The following is a 20,787-nucleotide window of genomic DNA, read 5'->3' on the forward strand; positions in this document are numbered from 1 at the left end:
ATCGTGAAGTATTCAAAATAGGCCTATAACCATCCTTGGTAAATTAAGAACCAATATGCAAAATTCCAAGTCAATCAGTCCAGTAGTTCAGACCAGTGAGTATTGAATGTAAAGGTGCGTACAGATATACGCGCCGCGAACATGAGCAATTCACTTTTAATCAGCTGATGCCAAGCTTTTTATATCTGTATCTTACCGTTTCTGTAAAAATACAGATATAGTCAGCTGATTAAAAGTGAATTGCTCATGTTCGCGGCGCGTATATCTGTACGCACCTTAATATTGAAAGTATTACATTCTATACTCACTGGTTCAGACGTGATGATGCGTCATTCGTGAATCTCCTATCCCGTACGTGTATAAGCCAGATCTTTATTAGGCTGTTTTGAAAAATTAATACATTATTTCAGAAGTTTTGTTTTTGAGAGAGGGAGATTTGATTGTTCTCAAGTCACATTTCTCATTTCTGAAGCCAGGTGATTCTTTTTCCAATATCTAGAATAGATCTACTGTGAACAGTAGACCTTATAGATAGAAGATTACTTACTAATGGTGTATAACCGGAACAAGTATCTCAAATTGTTTCAATAAATTAGTGGTTTTGACATCTTCAAGTCGTTTTTATTAAATCTACCACATTTCCTTCACAACAACGCGGGAAGTTGAAAAACTATATTGTAGGCATGAGACTGATGCAGTTAATCATTATCATAATCCCAATATTGTTCCCAATATTGTTCCCAATATTGAATAAAAGAATTCCCAATATTGTTCGAAAACCAATATTTGACTACTTATCAACGATTACATAAGCAGATATGAAGTCAAATATTTTCTTACTTACTTCCTATGAAGTCAAATATTTTGTTGTTGAAGCTGTGTGAACTATGCTACAATGACTCATGGGTAGCGTATCCTATTTTAAAAACAAATTGTTTTTTGTAGTTGCACTTATAGTGAGGTGTGAGGTCATCCTTATAATGGCAGCGGAGGAAGATAGGAGAACAGCGTTGCCGATTCTCTGCCTTGTCACTGCCTTCTATAGAAAATATCTGATACCGTTATATCTGATGTCATATCAACTCTGTTTGCTCTTGTTTAAGATAATCAATTATATAATTATAATTTTCAAATTTTCACACTGAAGATGACCACTACCTCCGTAATCAAAGCCGTAGTGCATTCGTGTGACGTCAGCACAGGTAGGGATCCTACACCAATAAAAATTCGTTGATCTATATCAGCTAGTGTAGGAGCCTACATTACTATTGGTGTAGGAGACCTACCTGTGCTGACGTCACACGAATGCACTACGGCTTTGTTTACGGAGGTAGTGAGTTGACACCATTGATGTTTAAAAATGTATGTAATTTTACAATAAATTAGTGGTATTTCTGATAACATCCCAGTGTTTCCATTATAATCAATTATATTTTATTCGTCGATAAGATATATTTTTCAATGATTAAATTATGAATTTTCATAATATTTAGATTGAATAATTTCGTGATTCATTATATTTCCACATTGTTGAAGTATGGTATACCAATAGATAGATAGATAGATAGATATATTTATTGATAATTGTTACTAGGCTGTTTCCTATGGTAACATTTACAAAAATTGACAATAAAATTAAATCAAACTTATGAGATAAATAATAATTATTTAACAGTTCTGCACTAGTATTGATCAATTACAAATATCAAAGAAAATAATATAGTTATATTAAGCTATCAACATTATACTAGATCACATTAGCAATACTGGAGGAAAGAAAAGTTGTTATTTGCATCCATGTGGAATGAAACTTATCATGAAAGTATTCTAAATATTAAACTTCATAATACAATACAATAGAGAGTAGATGGAATAGGTAAGAAATAAATACCAATACGGAGATAGAGAAGGATAGCGCTACCTGCTTCGTCGAATGATAGACAAGGATAGCAACACCAATCAAATACTTCCATTATAACATGGACCTAATTCTCCCTTCATTGTCATAGTTTATCATCTCCATCATCATCATCATCATCATCATCTTCTTCATCTTCTCATTCATGCTTGTTATCACATCTCCATCACCATTCCATGTCTTTTCTCAACTTTTCGTTCACTTATCTCTACTTTCCAATATCATTTATAATTTTTTCAAGTAGTTTTTCTAACGTTAGTTTAGTGAATTTTGTTTTTAATACGAATTGTACTTGTCTTATTGTAATGTTAAGGGAGCATATTTGGATTCTACCTGTTGCTCCCATTGCGAAATAAATAAATTATAGATACACTCATGTTATCACGTAAGCAAAACCCACTCACATTTAACTGGTAGAAAAAGCATGTTGAAAGCTCCAAAACAAACCTCCAGGGGCCCGTTTCACAAAGGTACAAGTAGGTTACAAGTCTTGTTGCCAACCATGGTTTTGGAGAACAGCTGATTACTAGCGTTTCACAAAAGCAGAATTCTAAACTTGTAGTTACAATGAATTTCTACAAGTTTACAAGTGATTTGCTTGTTACGAACAAGTGTTTCACAAAGATTTTCATTGTAGCCAACAATTTTTGTCGAAATTACTTGTTCGTAACTATGAAATTTCTACCGAAGTGAAAAGCTATGTAAAGGATTTACAAGTGATCATTAAAATGATTTTAAATATTCAATAAATATTTCTAATAATCAAAAATGCCCTATATTCCTCTAAAATTCATTATTTTGGAAATATATGCACCAGGAAAATGAATTTAATAAATTTCAAAAATGATTATTAATGTGTTACCTCATAGGTTATGTGTACTATAGTATATAACACAATATATATAGCATACATTATATATAGTACATTTACTATATATATATATATATATATATATATATATTATATATATATATATATATATATAGAGTACATATACTGTGTAGGTTACAAATTCAGTAATAAATGAAGTAGACTGTACAAAAAACATTATATTGCTTTCAAATATTTTCAAAGTAATTATTGAGTACAAGTAACCTTCATAAATGATGAAAAAAGGAAATCATCATGAAAATAGGTTATGTTTACTATTGAAGTACTTGTAGACTTGTAAAATAGTAAACTTGTAGATCATACATTTTTGTGAAACGTCAGTACTTGTAAACTTGTAACTACAAGTACTTGTTCGTAACCATGGTTGGTAACAATACTTGTACCTTTGTGAAATAGGCCCCAGACTGGAAATTAGCATAGCTATCGATTAAGTTGATCCATGTAGTAATCGCATATCCTAGTCTAGAATTTTAAATGGAAGAAATGTTTCAGCATTGTGGCCAAGGCCGTGAGGTCTTTACACTTGTTGGTTTGGGATGAAGAAAGACTGATAAGGAAGGCTGATCCGGCCACGCATGGAAGCCATTGCATAATGTAATTCTGGCCAAATACTGGATGGACTCCCTGCTATTATAATGGGCTCACTGGAGAGCTATATGGGTGTATGGAATAGCGTGCCAGTGTGTACAGGCCTGTTTCACTTTCACTATCAAACCTCTGTGTCCATCTGGTGGATCTTATATCCATCCGCTTCGCATTAACTGATTCACTGTTGCCCACTGCTCGAGAAAATCCCTGGCACGTAGGCCTACAGTACAGCTTCCGCGGTTTTCCTAGTTTTTTTGTTGCACTTTCTAATAAGTCCTCCGCATTTCTAGTTGGAGGTAACAAACTGTCGATTGTTGTTTGGGAACGGAATTCGGTTTTTAGATGTCTCTGTTTCCTTCTCTTTTGATTACGATTGTTTCACCATAATTTATATGTCTTTCCAACTCTTTTTTCTTGCAATGATTGATTGATTGAGTACTTTATTTATGTAGATTACAGTATATACTGGCTTATACACTTATATACAATAGCTTACAATACAGCAAAAATTATAGATGAATTTACATAATATAGACTAAGAAAATAATTATTGAACTGTATATGGTATGCAAAAGTAATTGTAATATAATAACTATATATAATTATATTGTTATGCATCTACATAAATTGGCAGAGCTTTGGACATATCAATGTCCATTCTTCGGAAAGAATATTAAAAATATCCTTCCCACTAACTCTCTACTAAAACATTAATTTAATTAATTGAACAAAGGGTTTATTTATAAATGGAAATATTGTAAAAGTTTTAATTGATATGAATATTTAAGAGAAAAAAAAACAGAAAATTAATAAAGTTAAATAATTATGTAGGTTGATAAGATCAAATCATTGATTAATAAAATGCAATGACTGATTCTGTCGATTGTTGTTTGGGAACTGAATTCGATTTTCAGGTGTACCTGCTTCCTTCTGTTTTGATAATTCATAGACAATTGATAAAATTCAGGTAAAAACAACAGGCATTCGCCCAAAACTGCTTCAAACCTTTGGAATACACAGTCTAGAGGTTATGTAAATGATAATGGTTGTTTTTACCATCCTTTATATGTCTTTTCAACTTTTTTCTTGCAAATGAATATGAAACATCTCTCAATTGTTGTTTGGGAACTGAATTCGGTTTTAAAAGGTGTATCTGCTTCCTCCTTCTATTGAGAATGTGTTCTACCATCATTTATATGTATTTCATACTCTATCTTCTCCTGGTATCTTCTCTTCATTAACAATTCTCCTATTTTTACTTGTATTATTTCAAATAGGGGCGTTCTAGTGAAAGATGAAGGAGTAGTTTGCAATGCTTATGTTGTTTCAATTCAAACGTTATTACTGTATAAACAGAATATATTTATGGGGAAGCTTTATTTCTGTAATGTGTGTAAACATCATAATTATTAGAGATGTCACTAATGACAGAGACAAACAAGTAGTTACGCATATCCTTTCTCTATGCTATAAAGGGCTATTTGCCCTTTATCTGTAATTCTATATCTTACCTTCTTCTCCTTTTATTACTCTTCTTCTCTTCATTTCGTATTCTTCTCAAAAGAATCGCAATCATCAAGGATCTTTCACTTGAAAACATAGCAGTTGACAAATATCTGTAAAAAGCAGTAGAGCTATTGTTTACCGTAATTTCCTATGTATCTTTTCTAGGACTGAACAACATTTAATGTATCAACTATCAACTGGTAGGTAATCTTTGGTTCTCTTTATATTATATTTATTCATTTTTCATCAACCAGAGTTTCCTATCAAAGTCCTGGAGAATTTACTATTGGCATATCCCCTTCATATTCTTAATAATCCAAACTCCAGTTTTCCCCACAATCTTTCAACCATCTAAATCTCAATAAATGGGTTCTCACTAATAAACAAAGATTTATATTCACAAAACATTTCATTCTAGATTGTTCCCATCTCTTAAGGTGCGTACATATTTACGCGCCGCGAACATGAGCAATTCACTTTTAATCAGCTGATGCCAAGCTTATTATATCTGTATCTTACCGTTTCTGTAAAAATACAGATATAGTCAGCTGATAAAAATTGAATTGCTCATGTTCGCGGCGCGTAAATCTGAACATGAGCTATTCACTTTTAATCAGCTGATGCCAAGTTTTTATATCTGTATCTTACCGTTTCTGTAAAAATACAGATATAGTCAGCTGATTAAAATTGAATTGTTCATGTTCGCGGCGCGTATATCTGTACGCACCTTTAGGCTAAGTTATTTTGTCACTATTACTCTTCTCTGTATATAATTGAGCTATATGTCTGACAGATTGACTATCACTGTTCTATGCTCCATTGTTTTGTTTTACATTTATTTCAACGTCAAAAATGAAATTCATGTTTATTCTTTGCTAAAAGCAATGCATACTTTGGCTGTGCTCAAGTAACATTCATACAGTCTGAAATAGTCTGAACTTTCCTCTGACCTTTCATAGTCATATGCCTCAAGACATATGAGCTCATATGCATTCTCACCTGTCCCAGATGCACATGAAATGAAATTGAAATACTCTTTTGCTCTTATACTATAAATACATAGGGGCGGAGTGCCTCCATTCCTCCTCATATTACATATTGTTTGGAATATTCCATCCACAGAAATAAAAATACTTTTTTGCTCTTTTACTCTAAATACACATTGAAGGTGTGCCCCCTTAAAGTGCATACTGCATGGAATATTCCATCTTCAGCGAATGTAATCAAGCTTTCAACTGTAACTCCAAGCGAGTGTTTGTGCTCATAAGTGGAGAACCTTGACAGTTTCTTCTTTGTATGGTCATCTTGTTTCAGAATAGGTGTGTTGACTTGCCGTCTCCGTGTCAGCATCAGCTGCTGAAATGTAGTTTTGAGTCGAAGAATAGAGTTGAACCAGTTTGGGTCATTGGGTGTGGTGTTCCGGAGAACGTTGAACTTTTTTCACATCGCCTCTCCTCTATCAATGAAACTGGATATATTATTTATCGATCGACTTACAATGCAATGAGATACAGTGATAATTATTGCTCAATACATACCTGTTTATTCAATTTATTACTTTCCAATTGATCGACTTACATTATCGATCATTGCTAAATACATACATGTTTATTCAATTCTTTACTTTCCAATTGATCGACTTACATTATCGATCATAGCTCAATACATACATTACTTTCCAATTGATTAAGTTTTCGATAGTTTGCCATTGCTGGCGAAGTTAAAATTATTATTCAATAGCATTTGGTTTGATCAACTTACATTATCGATCATTGATAATCATTGCTCAATACATACCTGTTTATTCAATTTATTACTTTCCAATTGATTAAGTTTCCGATAGTTTGCGAAAGTTCAAATTACTATTCACTAGCATTTGAGCAAATGGCTGATGTATTTCATAACAACAACTTGATTTAATTCATTGTTGATATTTTGCATTTTGACTCCTACAGGAGTTTTATGCAATCCAGATGGAGTTCATACATAAATTTGTTTTATATACAGAGTGAGTCATATGTATGGGAACCCTTCAATAAGTTGAAGACTGTTGTAGATATAATACTGTAACTTTCAGGATAAGTTGTTGGTCGAATACTGTACCTTTTGACGTACTTTTATAGAAATAGAAATAAAAATAAAAATCTTAGTACCCTTTTTACTTTCCTTGCCCTATTACCATAGGTAAGGAAAGTATTGCTTTCCAAAAAAAATTAAGGTACCCTAATTTCATGTTTTCTATACGTTTCAAGGTCCCCTGAGTCCAAAAAAATGATTTTTGGGTGTTGGTCTGTATGTGTGTATGTGTGTGTGTGTGTATGTGTGTGTGTGTGTATGTCTGTGAACACGATAACTCCATTCCTAATTAACCGATTGACTTGAAATTTTAAACTTAAGGATCTTATACCATGAGGATCCGACAATAAGGAATTCAATAAAATCCAATTCAAGATGGCGGAAAAAATGGCGGATAATTACTAAAAAACCATGTTTTTCACGTTTTTCTCGAAGACGGCTCTAACGATTTCCTTCAAATTTATATCATGGATAGCTATTTATAAGCCCTATCAACTGACATGAGTCTCATTTCTGAGAAAATTTCAAGAGCTCCGTAATATTCTTCTGAAAAATGGCCGATAATGACTAAAAATCCATGTTTTTCACGGTTTTCTCGAAAACGGCTTCAACGATTCCCTTCAAATTTATACCATGGATAGCTATTTATAAGCCCTATCAACTGGCATGAGTCTCATTCCTGGGAAAAAATCAGGAGCTCCGTAATATTCTTGAGAAAAATGGCGGATAATGACTAAAAATCCATGTTTTTCACAGTTTTCTCGAAAACGGCTCTAACGATTTTCTTCAAATTCATACCATGGATAGATATTCATAAGCACTATCAACTGGCATGAGTCTCATTTCTGGGAAAATTCCATGAGCTCCGTAATATTCTTGAGAAAAATGGCGGATAATGACTAAAAACCATGTTTTTCACGGTTTTCTCGAAAACGGCTTTAACGATTTTCTTCAAATTTAAACCATGGACAGCTATTCATAAGCCCTATCAAATGACATGAGTTTTTTCCTGGGAAAATTGCAGGAGCTCCGTAATATTCTCGAGAAAAATGGCGGATAATTACTAAAAAACCATGTTTTTCACGTTTTTCTCAAAAATAACTTGACCGATTCTTTTCAAATTCATACCCTGTATAGTTATTTATCAGCTCTATCAACTGGCATGAGTCTCCTTCCTGGGAAAACAATGGGGGTCCACCCCATCCTTGGGAAATGGACTTAGTAACCTCCTTCTCGTGCATGAGGTAGGTAGGTAGCGCCAGTTCATAAAAAGAACACATAGTCGAGATATTTCATCTGTAGAACAGCTGTTTTGACGACTTTAAAAAATGACGACTAAAAAAATCATCGAATTTCACAATTATTCACACAAAGAAAAAGTACTTTGAAAACAATGATATATTTATATACATATACAGAAGTCTGATCGTAGTTTCAAATATAAGCAAGGAAAGTTGTGTGAGTGTACCACACCAGATTTTTGAAATATTTAATCACAACATGTTTCGGACATTGATGCCATTTTCAAGAGTGATATGAAGTAAATAAATACTGCTAGAAGATTCTTATTTTGATCATATGTGATTAAATATTTCAAAAAGGGTACTAAGATTTTTATTTTTCTTTCTATTTATTTGAAGTTACAGCGTTACAAGTCACATTTTATTATAATGGGTTATCACATACAGTATCTAGTTTAAACCAAAATCTTGGTCAATTTCCGTTTAAACCGAGATTGTGCATTAGGGAAATATTTACTGGTATATGGTCCTTCACTCTATTGGTCTTTGATCCAACCTATTGTCTATCTAATGATCCTGTGATCCTAATGATCAGTGCATTATCACTATATCCATAGCCACCTCTAATACAGGTATTAGAGGTTGCTATGGTACATCAGATAAGAAGAGATTGTTTAAAAATTCCTTCAAGAATATTTTTCTTCAGTATTCACCGACCATATACGACAAGCTACCATACCTTAGCAACTTTGATGGTCAACGTTTTGAATGAAGGGCTTGCTAATTACTATCTTTTACTGGCTGGGAAGTTGCTCCCTTCCTTTGTTAATTTATTAGCAGCATTGTTAGTTGCAATTCTCTCCACCCTGGTAGGTAGGCATCCAATTATGTTAACAGTTGGCAGGTGTGGGAATGAAATAATGTAGAATTGTGCGTGGGAAGGAGTTGTTATATGGTGGACCATGATCTTCAACACCACCAGAGCACAGGCCTTTTAAACCCGAGTTTAATAGGTTTGCTGCAATTATTATTATCGAACTGATGTGAACTTAAATGCTAGAACAAAAGGCTATTAATAAAGGGTATAACAGTTTAAGTGCTATCATGGAAATTGCATGCGGTAGCAAATATGAGAGTACAGACTGTAGATTGCTTGAATTATCCAATCAGTTTTATGATTCCGTTTAAGTAATTTGAACGAATCTCGCCCATTAGAATTAATGCAGGTCATGTTATGTTATTATGACACATTTGTTTCAAAAATTAGTCATCTCGGTTTTAAATTATACACGCCCAAAAATTATATATCATTACATTAAAAACTAGTAGTTCTGTGAACAGTAGACCTCACGCAGTATTCTCATCCACAAGTACCTGATTGAAACTATAGACCTTATGGAAATACAGCAATAGACTGGCTTCTCCACACATCTGTGTAATCACTTGTCAGCTGATTTATTATGAATAATTATTCCATAGTCTGATTTTTACTCTAATATTGGCGTATGAAGGAGGCTCCTTTCTCCTTTTATATTATCCTTGAAATGCAAAATTTCCAAAAACCTTGTATATACGTCGACGCGCAATTAAAAAAGGAACATACCTGTCAAATTTTATGAAAATCTATTACCGCGTTTCGTCGTGAATGCGCAACATATAAACATATAAACATTCAAACATTAAGAGATATGCCAAACCGTCGACTTGAATCTTAGACCTCACTTCGCTCGGTCAATAATTGTGTAGTGCTTTTTAGTTATCTTATATTTTTTATTCCGATCCGTCTGATGATTTGTATTCTCTCTTATATTGGTTTCTATTACCTAAAGCTTGAAATCTATTTGCCCTCTACAATTTCCTGAAACGTATGTTATAATAATTATATAGCCTGTTATTGACCATAAACAGGATGAAAGAAATATGATGACAGTTGGAGATATACAGGGGGTGTCACACGAAAGGTGTAACAACTGAAGACTATAGAATCTACATAGAATTTGCAATAAGAAATATATGGTAACATTTTCTTATGTCGACCTTAGTTTTCAAGATTTTTCGATATTTTAAAAAAAGGTCAATTACTGGGAAACTATCTGTCAAAATCTGATTCTAAGGATATGGTTAGAAAGAGGAAGAAATTTATAATAAGATTCATTATCAAACAAAGTCATTCATCAGTCAAACAAAGGAAAATATTGTATGAATCTTATAGAAATTTCCTCCTCTTTCTAACCATATACTTAGAATTGGATTTTGACTGACAGCTTTCTAGTTATTGACGTTTTTAACTAGTAGTTCTGCGAACAGTAGACCTCGCTCATGAATACAACTTTCAATCTAATGAGAAGGGCCAGTACAGAAAGTACAGTATATATTGTGAAGATTTAGCCATGATTGTGATCTATTATTTTCTCCATTGAAAGTGCTAGTGACACTGTTTCCAGGGACTCCGGACTTATCAAGGAGGTATCAAATACCTTTATATCAAATACATACAAATTTTACCTTTTAAATGAAAAAGACTAAGAAATTGTCAAAAAACCACAGATTTATTGATACTTAGAAAGACCGGTTTCGGTCTTTATCAGAGATTGACAATGGTGTAACAACCGAAACCGGTCTTTCTAAGTATCAATAAATCTGTGGTTTTTTGACAATTTCTTAGTCTTTTTCATTTAATATGAATAATTACCACAATATCAACTTCTCAACTACACAAAAAGAAAAAAAATTACCTTTTTACCTTTTTACCTTTACATACAATTTTTTTGCTACAATTGCAGTATTGGACTCCAATACAATAAAGATTTTTTAAAAATAATTCATCCAATTAATTTGATAAATCAATTTATAATAATAATAATAATATAATAATAATAATAATATGATTCAATTTAATTATTCATCTAATCATAATAATTTATTTTATAATGATATATTATTAGAATAAGATAAAACAATTAGTATCCATCTGCAAAAAAAATCTGGTAGGAACAAGATTTGAACCTGGGTCTCACAGAGTGAGAGTCCACGGTCTAACCGACTTGGCTACCATGTGCTCATAAAATAGGTACGAAAAAGTATGATCATGAATTACTGTATCTTCAAAGACACATCCTTTCTGGATGAGAATGCGGTTTTTCAAAAATTACAAAAAAAACAGAGGTCTTATCAAAAATCGTTACACATACGTTTCTGCACCTTGTTTCAAAGAACTTGCATACCAAATTTCATCCAAATCGGACAATAACTGCGACTGTAACTGCGGTACAAACAAACAGACAAAAGCCGATCGAGTCGAAACTAAGACCTCAGCTTCGCTTTGGTCAAAAATATCGGAAAACCGATATATCTCGAAAACTTAGGTCAATGTAAGAAAATTTTACTGAACATTTTTGTTGCAAATTCCATGTTGAATCTATGGTCTTCGGCTGCTACACTATTCGTGGGACACTCTGTATAAAAAGGAAGCTTGGATCACAACCATTGAATTTCATAGTTAGAGTTCAAATGTCTCAAGTCCCATGGTATTGCCTCAGCAGATGAGGCTGAGAAGAATATCCAGCGATTGCTATTCAGGTTGCCTCTGAATCAAATAATTTTCTAATAGCAACAATTAAATTGTTCAATTATGGTTGCTGTCAGCTAGATATCGTCGTCCTTTCTCATGATTGTGGCTGGAGAAAGCATCACGTTGCATTGTCTTCCTAGAGTACAGTTCACTTCAAACTGTCATCATTGGGTAAATGTGAAGCAATTGTGTTATTTACAAGGAGTGCTGCCAGAATCAATCTATAGTAAGGTTTACTAGAACGTGGCAGTGTAGTTTGAATTGGAGGTCTTGTGTGTTGTTGATATGGAATACTGACAGATTCACCTCAACAACCTACAATAAGATTCACTGAAGATAGTCAGCATTGTTTGAATTGGAGGTCTTGTGTGTTGTTGATATGGAATACTGACAGTTTCACTGTAGTTGACACTGTTGTCGATACTCTTTCCTGATGCTCACTCGGCTCCAGGTCGGAAATCCTACTTATCTATAGTTGACTGAAAACGTCGGTTTCCTTTTCATCATAGTCGGATAAGGCAAGTGGGTCATCAGAAGAACGAGAAACTCTGCAAATGTCCAACAAACCCAGTGACAAGTCGTCAGTTAATTGCCTCTGTGAAGACGTCGTGCTACCTTGAACGCGTTCACATTCAACACTGTCGACCAATATTCGCTCGTCGTCTCACTAACTGTTTATCTATTTATTCCTTCATCTAGATATATTGAACCAGATTCTTGTATCTCGTATCACAAGTTTCATAAACGTCTAGATTGAATGAGAACTATTTGAAATTTACACCACGAATAGAGATATTGTGGAATTTCTCCATAAAATGAAATGAAAGAGATGTTGTCAGGTCACATAATTTACTTGAGCCAAACAATAATTTCATGCACCTATTATAATTCACACAATTCACTTAGGGCTGTGCAAAGGCTAAAAATAAACTTTCTACTCGTGATATTTTTCAAAGTTTTTCGATTTGTATATCATTAAGCTGCCAAAGTTAAAAAGTTTTCTCAGGAAAACATTTTTTCCGATCATTACTTTTTGATATATGAGAGTCTAAAGTTTAAATTTTTGGGACAGAACATTTCAAATTCGGTAAGAGATAAATCCATGAGATCTAGAGTACAGATTCTTCATGGTATTGTTGATCTAGTAAAACAAACATTTTCTGGAAATATAAATTTTCATGATAGTTATTCAATTCACTAAAAATAACTTTTAGTTGAGTAATTTTTGGTAAATTGAATAACTTTTTCAAAAATTGATATTTTCAGAAAATTTTTGTTTTACTAGATCAACAATACCATCCTCTAAATCTCATGGATTTATATCTTACCGAATTTGAAATGTTCTGTCCCAAAAATTCAAACTTCAGGCGCTCATATCTGAAAAAGTAATGATTGGAAAAGAAATGTTTTCCTAAGAAAACTTTTTCATTTTGATAGCTTGATGATATAAAAATCGAAAATTTTTGAAAAATATCACGAATAGAAAGTTTATTTTTAGCCTTTGCACAGCCTTAAGCCAAACAATAATTTTAATGCACCCATTTATTCCGGTTAAGAAGTGATCAACCAGAATCATTTTTCTCCTCACCAGATTCCTTTTTCCTCAGTCTTACCAGAAAGGCCACTGATGATGATGCCTTGAGTGCAATGACAATATTTTTGTATGAAATAAATTATGTGGAACTGACATCTCTTTCATAGCACTTTAAAAATACTTGATATTGTTTAAATTCTAAACTGTCAGTTTTAGATTATAGGGTTTATAGAACTATAGACTGTTAGGGCCGGTCTCCGAGATCGGGATGTAGGTAAGTTCTAGACTTTAAACAGCAGGGGTCAGAAAATTGGCTTTCCAAAAAGGGGCGTAGTCGTAGTCATTGTCAAAGTCACGTTTAAATTAAAAACTAGAAAATTGAACACAAAATAATATAAATAGAAAATAGTGTAAAGTTTCAGCTATTTTGAATTATCTGGGAATGTTTCATTTAGTCAAGGAAAATCGTTTCCAATATATATAAATTAGAAAATAAAGATTTATTTTGCTGCAACTATTTACTATGACTACGCCTCGTTTTGGAAAGCCAATTTTCTGACTCCAGCTGTTTAAAGTCTAGAACTTATTTAAATCCCGAGTTCGGTAACCAGCCCTTAATATTAGGGTTTGAAGCAGTTTTAGATTGTAGGATTTATAGGTTGATATACTGTCAATATTAAAGTGCGTACAGATTTACGCGCCGCAAACATGAGCAATTCACTTTTAATCAGCTGATGCCAAGCTTTTTATATCTATATCTTACCGTTTCTGTAAAAATACAGATATAGTCAGCTCATTAAAAGTGAATTGCTCATGTTCGCGGCGCGTATATCTGTACGCACCTTTTTATATCTGTATCTTACCGTTTCTGTAAAAATACAGATATAGTCAGCACGTTAGAAGTGAATTGCTCATGTTCGCGGCGCTTATATATGTACGCACCTTTAGGGTTTTAGGGGTCTCAGTGACTTTAACAAGGGTTTGAAGCAGCTTTGTGCGAATGCCTGTTCTTTTTACCAGAATTGAATGTATTGTCTGAGAATGAATAAATAAATATTAATCTTAACAATTTAAGATATTAGTTCCGGTTGTAACACCATTATCAATCTCTAGTAAACTGAAACCTCAAGCATTGAGCAGCAGCAGAATATAATAGTGTGGGTGAATGGTGAAGCCCTACGATCGGCCATTAGCTGTTGACCAATAGAGGTTGAGCTCTACTGCCATTGGTCTGAGACTAGACACGCCCCAGTATTCCAAATTGAGAATACTGTACTTGAGAACCGTTAAACAACAAATGAGGAGAAACTTAGTACAGTGACTAACAAAACCGAATGGATATTATGGGGGAGAATTGAATAATATACAAATTTGAAACTCGAAAATGCAAAAACTATAACAAAAATCTGGTGTGCTGCACTCACACAACTTTCCTTGCCGTTATGGAAATTGATCACGTGACGCTAGTGTTCTCGCGCATCTCAAGTCTACTATTCAAAGATCTGAGCCAGCTGATGACAGGACAATAACGATGGAGACACACGGGGTCTGCTATCTCTTCATAGTGAATCAACAGTTTAATAGAATCAACAGTTGCCAACAGTTTGCAATATTGAATAATCAGATTTTCTCAAATGTCAAGCTTATTTTCAATTTTAGGTGAAAATGTTATGAAAATTGTAGAATTTTTCATGTTCAATCTTTTCCACTTGATATTTTTTGTGTAAATTGTATTAAATTCTGAGACCTGATTATTGGGAATCTAAAATCAAACTTTGCATAGATGGGGCGCAGCTCCTGAAATTTTTACAGATATGGGACTTGTAGCAGTTGATAGAGCTTATCAATGACTATATTAGGTATAAATTTGATCAAAACCGTTGGAGCCGTTTTCGAGAAAATCGCGAAAAACCCTGTTTTTGACAACATTTTCGCCATTTCAGCCGCCATCTTGAATCGCATGTGATCGAAATTGTTCGTGTCGGATCCTTATATTGTAAGGACCTTAAGTTCCAAATTTCAAGTCATTCCGTTAATTGGGAGATGAGATATCGTATACACAGACGACAATGCACACACATACACACATACAGACCAATCAATACCCAAAAACCACTTTTTGGACTCAGGGGACCTTGAAACGTATAAAAATTTACAAATTGGGGTACCTTAATTTTTTTGGAAAGCAATACTTTCCTTACCTATGGTAATAGGGCAAAGAAAGTAAAAACATCACCCATGATTCCAAATTTCTACCTCCGTTTCAGTCAATCAACTTGTACATGTTTGATATCATAGATATGTATTTATATAAACGTTTTTGGTCAGGGCTACTCTTATTTACCAAGAAAAATCACTTGAAAATGGCATTTATGTCGGAACATATTGTGAATAGAGCTTTAAAAAGGGTATTTGCATTTTTTTAATTATTGATAATTATGTATTTATACTTATGGACTTGCAATTAATCAATGCAAAGTGAAATTTATCAACCATGCATTTTAATATTGTCTGGTGGATCATGAAATAATAATTTTCATTTCATCATGTTGGCTACTATCTATTTTCAAACCTGAAATTAAGAAGCTATAGAATAGAGTAAATAATGAAACATTGATAAGTTTAGATTATTCGAAACACATTCCTGTTCTGCATTGGATGATTAAATTTGCAGTTTTATCTACACAGCTTGTGTTATGTGACGTTATTCCCTTCTGAAATGGAGCACAGTCTGACGTAGAGTAAGAGAGCACATTATATAAAACTGCCATAGCATTCATATCAGTGCAAATACATTAGGATTCGCCAGTTACCACAAATATTGATATTGAGTATTGCCAATTATTCAAGCTATTAGTCATGATCTAGATAAGGTCTTGCTCACTCTCTCTCTCTCTCTCTCTCTCTCTCTCTCTCTCTCTCTCTCTCTCTCTCTCTGGCCTTTGATCTAGTGAGTGCCCTCACATTTGTTAAAAATAATTAATCATGATAAGTAATGCTCATCCATGCACGTTCCGTACATAATTTTTTACACAGTGTACATTGAAAATAATGGTGCACTCGGAGATAAAATTATTATTATTTATTGCCAATTTTCACAAGATTTGTTATCTATTGTTTAAGTATTCTTGTTGACGAAAATGTATTGGCCTATTATAATCTAAAAAACTTATGATTATTGATAGTGATATAAATTAATGCGATAATATGCTACGAGTACACTTGATAACTTGGCTATTTTTTAAAAGATTTCTCCTGCAATAAAACCTGAGAACTCACTCCATTGAATGAAAACATTGGAGGAATGATTTAATAATGGAATGTTTTATGTGTATATTCAATTGTTGAGAGTTGAGAGAGGGCCGACTGCGTCCTAACTTCGCTCTGTAGGGAAAATAAAGGCAGTCATTCTATTCTTACTTATCTGCTTGTGGTTTTGAATTGAAGTCTATATTATACTATTTATACATCAACATAATTATTATGATACTCTCTAATAAATTAATCAATAATTATACGAAAGGTACTTTTTCAAGAAGTAGACTACTCTCATTCCACATTACTAGAGATAAATGATACATGACAAAATAACAGGAAGGTAGAAACTGACCTACTGAACTAAGATAAGACTAAATTTGTTTATTTATTTTCCAGGACTGATTTCGGGATTTCACATTGCAGTTTCCTGTTACCTGATTGTAAGTACCTTATCAAAATTTGAAGCAAAGTGAAATTTAGGTTATAGTGAGGTCCACGTTATAATGGCAGTGTTTGATTAGCAATTGTATTGCTATCCTTGTCTATCATTCCACAAAGCGGATTGAGCGCTATCTCTTTCTCGCTTTGCTCTGTTGCCAGATAGTCTTTTAACAATGTAGAATTAATAATTAATAAAAAAAAATTATCTTAATAATTATAAGTCTTATTATTAAATAATCGAATAGTATAATTTCTTGCTTAATAAAATATAATTGATTATTTTAAACGGGAATGAACAGTTCATATTACATCAAATAACCTGTATCAGCTACCGTCTATAGAAGATATTTACAAGACTGAGGATCGGCAACGTTGTTCTCCTATCTTTCTCCACTTCCATTATAACGTGGACCTAACTATAGAACATTTGGATTTTAGTTGACCGAGCGAAGTGAGGTCTAAGCTTCAAGTCGACGGTTTTGCATTTCTCTTAATGTTTAAATGTTTATATGTTGCGCATTTACGGCGAAACGCGGTAATAGATTTTCATGAAATTCGACAGGTATGTTCCTTTTTAAATTGCGCGTTTACGTATATACATGGTTTTTAGAAATTTTGCATTTCAAGGATAATATAAAAGGGAAAAGGAGCCTCCTTCATCGGCCAATATCGGAGTAAAAATCAGACTATCGAATATTATTCATCATAAATCAGGTCAATGTAACTTACTGAGCGCGAGGTCTACTGTTCACAGAACTGCTAGTATAAATTAGAATTGGAACCGTTTTGGGCTTTAGCCTGTGGTACTTTTATAAAGTTGTAAAAATGAATATCAAACCTTTTAATATTACTATATACCGCACATAATGAGTTGAATTGACGTATGTTTTAAAATAACTTTCGATCGTAATGTATCATCCCTTCATTGGGAAAAGATCCAACTCAAGACTGTACGATTTCAGGAACTACGGTTTATTAAACATTTAATCGGTTCCTCACTTGATGCGACGTCAACTTGCAGAACACCTGTTGGCCTTCAAATCACTCTAGACTAGACTTGGAAAAAATATGAGAGTTGTTTTTCGAGAGACCTTCACTATTTATTTTGTCTTTTTTTGTAGTATCTTATGCATTTTGAACTTTGTCTTGTCTCTGTATGGAGAGTTGAGACATGTTTAAAGTGCTAAAAGAAACTGACAGATGCGGAGAGTTTTTTCGTGTTAGCTGAAAAACCTGGGCTATTATTTTCCTACAGATACTACCATACAAATAATAACGTACACTCTTGAAATGATCACTAACTTATGACGCGGGCAGGAACAGCTGTGTATTTTTTTCTAGTCTTGTTGGGTTTTTTTACAAGCCCTGTGGTTAGGGGTGGAAAATCATTATTATTTACTATATAGATGATAGGCTTGGCTAGGAGGGATGCTAGAGCTTATTTATGAGTTTAGCAAGTGAGATATTGTTGTTGGAGTAGTCCTAGTCGGTAGTAGAAGGGTAAAAACTTGGTTTATTCCTTAATTTAATTTAAAATGTAGTAAATTATTCGGAATGATTATCAAATAATGATCTATTTTAAAGTATTTAGTTTTTCAACATAATTACAATGTAAACACAGTAAAGTATTATTCTTAAGTATTCCCAAATGGTTTCTATTCTTAAATTATTACTGGACAAAAAGAGGAAATTAGATCACGTTCCTAGTCCAATGGGACCGGTTGCATTGAAAAGAAAAGGCTTTCAACTTGGTCTACAAAATAAGAGTAGAGAATACATATGAGTAGTAAGAAGTTTCAAATAAAAGGTTGCTTCATGTTTTTGTATTGTTTTTAGTAAGCAATAGTAAGTTAAGCTTGGATATTTATATTTATGTTAATATAGTTAGACCTTTCTTGCCAAATTTTGAAAGCTTCAGCCTATCTGTAAGCTTATTTGTTCTCTGTTTCTCTCAGGTCATTTGGAAATGATCCAGCCTCCAGATAGTTTGAAAGCATTCTTAAATTTCAGACCTGGATATTGAAGCGACAGGATAGAAATAGAAACGAACCCAAAGTAGATTAAGTGTATGGCTTTCAGCTAAATAGAACTATCTCTCGAGTAGTTTCAGTTTTACAGTAGTTCACTGTTGAATCATATTATAATTAGGACGAATACATTTATTCAAATAAAATCAATAATTAATTTATAAATCATATAAGTGACTGAAAGATATCAACATATCTCTCAGATATCAACACAACCCAAAACTGATTTTATTGCAAATTTGATAAACAGTACTGAAAATTTCCAAAATACATTTCTTTTTCAAGAATGTAAGTCCACATTTTTTTTATAAAAATGAAGAAACTAGAAATGAAGAAAGTTGAAACATGAAGCACTTGATTTATGATTTTACTATTTGAATTCAATATAACCAGAGACAAGAAATATATACTTATCCTTTATCTATGATATAACTTTATCACTGAGAACTTTAACATGATTTAGTTATTTTGGATAATTTAATCCAAACAATATATACCAATATATTATCAATAAGATCAGTTATACAGTAGGTTATTTTATTCATCTTGTGGAAAACGTAGTTCATCTACGCTGTGATAGTGTACGATGTGTTTGAAAATTCGCGGGGAGCTGTTGCGTTGCAGCCAGCGCTATCTGGCGTCTGTTTTTGAAAGCTCCTGAAGAAGCCTGCGATCGGTGCAGATAATTTAGCGAGAGTTCACAGTTTTCACAACTAAATATCTTATTATTTATAGTATATTTTCCAATTATTAAAGTTTTATATCATTAAGAATGTACTTCATCACCGATATATCTAGTCACATTTGTTCTAGAGTGATTGAGTATTTGACAATCGGAGGTTAAAGTCGCTTGAAAAATCGTTGTGAATCCGGCTGCAAAAGTTGGATCCGCTCCGTATATATACCCGTTTGGAATCATTAGTTCTCGTACTTGCTTCGGCAGTACATATACTAAAATTGGAACGATACAGAGAAGATTAGCATGGCCCCTGCGCAAGGATGACACGCAAAATCGTGAAGCGTTCCACATTTTTTTGTCTAAAGTTATTAACTTGTCACATTTTTTGTAGAAATTTATATTTTAAATGTTTATAAAACTCACATTAATTTAGATAAAGACAATAATATTTTTGTTTGCAAAATGTTGTAAATGGAATTCATTGCGGCATGGTAGGAATTATTTGGCTATTTAAAAAGTATAATTATTATGGTCTTTTAAAACTGCGACTGTTTCTAATGATAATCTCTACAGTCATCAAGTTTTTTATATATTTGTCTTCAAAAAGTATTCATATTCAAAGTTCATTGCAGTGAAAATATTTTATTTCATTTTCATTGACAAACTAATAAAAATGGGCATTGTATTGAAAAATATTTTGTTTGAAAAAAATTACCCATTAACAAATAACCTTTTCAATTCATCGATTTATGCTTTTATGAAATGCTTCTACAGAATTAATTTATCATGCTTTTCCCATAAATGTCATGTTATTCTTTACTGGATCTTATACTGACAAAAAATTGATGATAAATTGACGCTTATGTTTTTGTAGTAAGCGATATAAGCAGGCACTGTAGTTCTATCAATAAAGAAATTCAGCATTGTTGAATAAATAGGTCACTATCGCCTGTTTCTCATTGAAGAAATTTACATTATTTCTACTAGCATTTTATGTAAATTTTAGAATATCTCAATCAATTAGCAATAATATTTTTTCATATCTAGTTTCTTATC

At 32.9% G+C, this 20,787-nt stretch overlaps 1 protein-coding gene and 1 non-coding gene across 2 annotated transcripts in view; both read left to right on the top strand.

Annotated features, from left to right (window-relative positions):
* The window catches only part of LOC111056196, a 61,812-nt gene that overhangs the window by 10,246 nt on the left and 30,779 nt on the right, over positions 1-20,787 (top strand). Inside the window, 1 exon segment of the mRNA XM_039426447.1 lies at positions 16,981-17,024. The gene's annotated coding sequence lies outside the window, so the exon portion shown is untranslated.
* LOC120351227 lies at positions 19,980-20,086 on the top strand. The gene has a single exon (XR_005571251.1). It is a non-coding gene; the product is annotated as a U6 spliceosomal RNA (small nuclear RNA).

Source organism: Nilaparvata lugens, chromosome 4 (genome assembly GCF_014356525.2).
Source record: "Nilaparvata lugens isolate BPH chromosome 4, ASM1435652v1, whole genome shotgun sequence".
NCBI classification, from domain to species: domain Eukaryota; kingdom Metazoa; phylum Arthropoda; class Insecta; order Hemiptera; family Delphacidae; genus Nilaparvata; species Nilaparvata lugens.